Genomic DNA, 5,532 nt, shown 5'->3' with positions numbered 1-5,532 from the left:
ATGGCAAGGAAGGACCAGCAGGCGAAACAAGGAAAGGAAAACGGGAAGAGGTGAAGGAGGAAGGAAGGAAGGAAGGATGAGGATGAGCATGAGGAGGAGGAGGAGGAGGATGAAAAGGAAGTGAAGCGTGATAAAAAAGAGAGAAAGGAAAGCAGGATTGATGGTCTCCTGACCTGCGCAATCCACAACCTCCCTTCCTTCCCCTCCCCCCCCCCCTTCTCTCTCTCTCCCCCTCCAAAAGCAAGAACGAAAATCACAATCAACGGATCGCAATAAAACCCCAAGGTAGCATTGCAACACAAGGTAATTAGAGCCCCTAATGAAAGGCTATAATTATCCTAAGTGTTGTTTCCACGGGAAGCGGTTCCAGGTCTCATTATTGCCTGGTTTAGCTGAATCAGGGGCTTTATATTAAAGCATTAAAATGACACTATTGCCATTATTGCAGTGGCATTCATGAGAAAAATAAATGGGGAGATAAGGGGTGGGGGGTACATCTCTTATTTCCAAACTGGGGATTGTACTATTGCTTTATAGATGAATTAATGTATATAAAGAATGTGTTTATGTAGATGTAGTGGTTTACGAAAGTGTATATAAATAGGAATATGTATTCATGAATATAAATGTGTATGTAGGGTGATATTTGTAGCCTAATTAAGAACTTTTTTGTGGATCTCATCTTTACTAGATTTATTTTCCGTTCTGAGATTGCTTCACTCGTTAGACATTGTTCCATTCCACTTAAATGAAAGGTGCGAATACCTACACGGTATGTTAAAGGTTTAAGAGAGTTCTTTGTTCTACTGTATGAGTAGAACAAACTATGTTATGGTTCACGCCATCATTTCACATTAATGTTTGTGTCCAGCTAAGTCCCTTTCATTTGAATACATATAACTGTTGACTGACCATCGTTTGTTATTCTCAATAACAGTGTATCTCTAAATCAGGAATTCTTTATATAATCGTGTTTGATGTTATGCCACCGGCTCTTCCATTGAGTTAACACATCTGCTCCCTCAAATACTCATATGCTTTTATGGAAAAATATAAAAAGTCTGTATAACAGATGCCTTTTCCCCTTGGTCATTTGTAAATGCCAAACACAGCCGGTGTACACATAGCGCTCGCTCGCGCGCACGCACGACCGATCTGACATTTGCCTAACGCTGTCAGTTTTTTTTTTTTTTTTTTTTTTGTCTGACTTCCTGTTGCCTTTTCCCACCATGGTCTCATTTCCACTACCATTAGACATTATTTTGCTCCTAATTCAACATATCGAAAGGATAGTCATTTTGAGTTTTTTCTCTCCCTCATCTCTTGGCATTTGTATAAGGGTAGTAAAAGGTTCATTCATTAATTTCAGGTTAAAACCACAGTAATACGAGTGTATATACATAATATATTACACCAATATGTGTATATCTGTATATGCATAAATATATGTATACCTATACATATATATACACACATATATATAAATATATATATATATACATATATATATATACATTCACACATATATATATATATATATATATATATATATATATATATGTAAATATATATACTATGTATATTACATACATAATATATATGTATATATGTGTATATATATATATATATATATATATATATGTGTGTGTGTGTGTGTGTATGCAATTACCCCCCCCCCCACCCACACACACACATATATATATATATATATATATATATATATATATATATGTACATGCATACATTATACATATATATATGTATATTATATGTATATATATATGTATATTATATATGTATATGTATATGTATATATATATATATATATATGTACATGCATACATACATACATATATATATGTATATATATGTATATATGTGTATATATATATATATATATATATGTGTGTACATGTGTGACATGTATGTATATGTATGTGTGTGTATGCAATGTGGTATATATATATATATATATATTATATATTATATGTTGTATTTGTTATGCAATATACCCCCCCCCCACCCACACACACACATATATATATATATATATATATATATATATATATATATTACAAATCATATATATATATGTGTGTGTGTGTGTGTGTGTGTGTGTGTGTGTGTGTGTGTGTGTGTGTGTGTGTGTACATATGTATGTAAATCATTAATATCATTTTATCTGGTATATTCTGATCATAAAATATTTGGATGAACACATAATAAAACCACTATCATTAATCTATTTTAATGTTTTATTCTTGATCTAATCAATCATTAACTGACAGGGAAAAACCCTCCAAAGATGGTTACTTCCTATCAGATGTCATCTACACAAAGATTGAAAAAATTATAAATCATAATAACCTGCTAATCATTAGTGCTACCATTAATAATGATCATTATTATCATTGCTTGGGGTTCAATGGTCGTCACACGATTAGAAGGCGCAGAGAATACATCGTTTGTCTCCCTCTCTCGTGCTTTCCCTTTCACTCTCGCTTTCTCTATCTTTAACTCTATCTCTCGCTCGCTCGCTCGGTCATTCTCTATCTTTAACTTTATTTCGCACGCTCGCTCAGTCACACACACTCTCTCTCTTGCCCTTGCTCTCGCTCTCGCTCTCGCTCTCTTTCTCTCTCTCTCTCTCTCTCTCTCTCTCTCTCTCTCTCTCTCTCTCTCTCTCTCTCTCTCTCTCTCTCTCTCTCTCTCTCTCTCTCTCGGACGCATACTCACTTGCCCGCACACGTACACGCACACACACACACAAAAGGCCAAACCAATAGACTTGAGCCTAATTTCAGAAGCCCATGTTGAGACCTATTCCAACCTCAGGCTACACACAAACCCGGCCTACCCTCCTCCTCCAGTCTTCCTTTTCTCCAAATTTACGTTACATGTCCAAATCATTTTTTATTCTATTCACTTCAAACAAAATAGAATTTAGAAAAAAAATTTGTTCATCCTTCTCTCTGGTATAGCCTGCGGGGGGATTTGCGTTGTGTGTGTTCCTATGTTCTATCACGGAATGGTCGAGAATCCCTTTCACTGTATCTGCACACCCCTACACACATCCCTAACCCCCCCACTCCCCCCCCCGCCCCTCCTCTCCCCCCTTGTGTGTTCCCGTTCATACCGACACACAATTACACACAAGTTTATTTTCATGTTCAGAGCCTACCGGTATACACACACACATTACATAAATAAACCAGAGATACAACACATGTAGCACAGGTTAGCTTTCAACACAGAATAAAACATACTTTCCCATTATAGAATTTTCAGTATCGTTCTTTTTCCCTTTTTTTTTATGTCTTTCTCTACACACATTCTACACATTCATTATAACACGTGTTGTTGAGAGACATCATATAACTTTTATTTTCTCTCTCTTTGACTTTGAACAACAAAGAGAATGATAATATTTCAATCCACACCTTTTTGAAACATACTCACAAGGAAGGCAGTCATTTGGGTATCATTGCACGATGGCGGTTGCAGGACCAAGAGAGATATGAAGAGAAAAGATAACAAAGATTCCTTCAACAGGGAGGGAGGGAGGGGGGAGGGAGGAGGGGTTCCTGTTCGCGTCCTTGGCCTAAGTTTCCTTCCTTCCTTCCTTCCTTCCCAAGTCCTAGACGGCTTAACTCTTCCTTCTGACTTTTTATATTCCTCGCTTCTCCCTGTTCTATCTCTCTTTCTCTCTGTCTGTCTGTCTTCCACTTCGCAACGGCCCCGCGATATCCCATCCGGTTCTCTGTTATCTCTCTCTTTCTCTTTCTCTCTCTTCCCTTTTATATATATATATATATACTTAAGGATAACCATCCCCGATCATCCCTATTCATAATCATTTCCCTCGTAGTCATCATCATCATCATCATCATCTCTGTCTATACCTGTTTGTCAAAGATAAAAACTGCAGAAGAAAATTCATGAGATACAAAAAAAGGAGGTTTTGATAAAAGTGTAAAGTGATAAGTAAAGTGATAAGCCCATGTACGTTCATGGAAAATAATCATCTTTCTGAATATTAATCACTGCACAAGAATGGCACTTTGCGTCACCGCCTCTCCCTGTTCATGTAGTTTAGGATGAAGAAAATAAAGAATAAAGAAATCGAGTTATTAATCATTATACACAGAGCTAATTCAAATCAAAGACACCATGGTATTATATCTAACCAGTATCTACTGAATCCACTCCGCCAGCAAAATCACTTGTAGAAAGGAGGAAAAGTAGTATATTAACTTTGGTAAATATAAATTATAAATAACCCCTTTTTCATTTACGAAAATTAAACAAACTATCAAAAAAAGATATGGAGAAAAAGATAAATTTAGTCTAGTAGCCATATAGGCCTATCTCTTATGATCACTGCGTTTCGCCCATTTCGTGTTATTCCTAAGTCAACATTGATATTAAAAGCAAACACGATATGGTTAATTAATCAAATTTTATGTTCCAGCTTCACTCTTTATATAGTTGAGTGTGTTGGCTGTTTTTTTTTTGCGCTGGTGAAAGGCAGTCATCATTTCCCCGTTTAATTGATATCATTTTTAATTTAGTTCGCTAGTTACTCATTAGTGAACATTAATTACTACTGATTAAAAATAAAAATAGATATATTGATCTCATCACTACAGCTGTTTCGCTATCAAAGGACCAATTTCCGATCTAATAATTCCGTTTCATAAGAGAGGTTTGATGTACAATTAAGAACTTGAGCCCTAATAAAATTGTTTACGACTATCACATGAATAATGCATAAAACCTTTCACTAAAAAAGACGATACTACAAAACATGATTAAAAAACCATTACCCATAAAATGGTAAAAAGTTGTTCTACAAAAAAAAAAAAAATAAATAAATAAAAAATAAATAAATAAAATAATAAATAAAAAATAAAATATTCCAGAAAGGTCGAAAAGGGATGTCGTAATATTCACCAATCAACACCTTTTTTCCCTCAGTTAAAAAAAGGCTGTACTGACCCACGCTAACAGTTCAGGTAGCGTTTAGAGTGCAACATATGGTACCAGTGGCTCCTCTCTCTACGTGGGGGTGACAACGGTACCATATTTGGCACCGAGTGTAGGTTATGCCAAGGTTGAGGTGAAGGTGCCAATCGATATTTTCATTTTGGGTCTGACTTTTGTTTTGGGGAAAGGAGGGGATGGGGTGGGGGTGGGGAGGGAGTGAGGGCGAGCTTTCCATATGGAAGGTGGAATTTGCCAAGTATTAAGGTAGAATGCCTCTATTTCTAGGGATTTGGGGAGTAAGTGGGACGTAGGCAAGGATTTGGGATTAGGAAATGAGAACTGGGGACTGGGGAAGAAATATGGAAAGTATTGTGACCAGCATGGGACATCCTCCTGTTGGAAACCGGATAATGTGACGTCAGAGAGACATCCTCGGCAAGCCAACAGGAGGAGCTTTCTGTGACTTCCCTTATCCCTTCCTCAGAGATCACAAGAACAAGCCCGAAGCACTTTCCAATCCCTTGCGACTACGGTCCCGAAGTACAG

General features: G+C 36.6%; 1 long non-coding RNA gene across 1 annotated transcript in view; it reads right to left on the bottom strand.

The window, feature by feature from the left end:
• Positions 1 to 2,236: 2,236 nt before the first annotated feature.
• Positions 2,237 to 5,532, bottom strand: part of LOC122253167 (uncharacterized) — a 4,840-nt gene continuing 1,544 nt past the window's right edge. The window contains exon 2 of the long non-coding RNA XR_006223222.2: positions 2,237 to 3,922. This is a non-coding gene — a long non-coding RNA (uncharacterized LOC122253167). The remainder of the gene's footprint in view (positions 3,923 to 5,532) is intronic.

Source organism: Penaeus japonicus, unplaced genomic scaffold (assembly GCF_977035675.1).
Source record: "Penaeus japonicus unplaced genomic scaffold, GWHDUDI00000001_assembly GWHDUDI00000019, whole genome shotgun sequence".
Classification (NCBI taxonomy): Eukaryota; Metazoa; Arthropoda; class Malacostraca; order Decapoda; family Penaeidae; genus Penaeus; species Penaeus japonicus.
The sequence above is the reverse complement of the archived record's forward strand: the minus strand, read 5'-3'. Positions and strand labels throughout refer to the sequence as shown.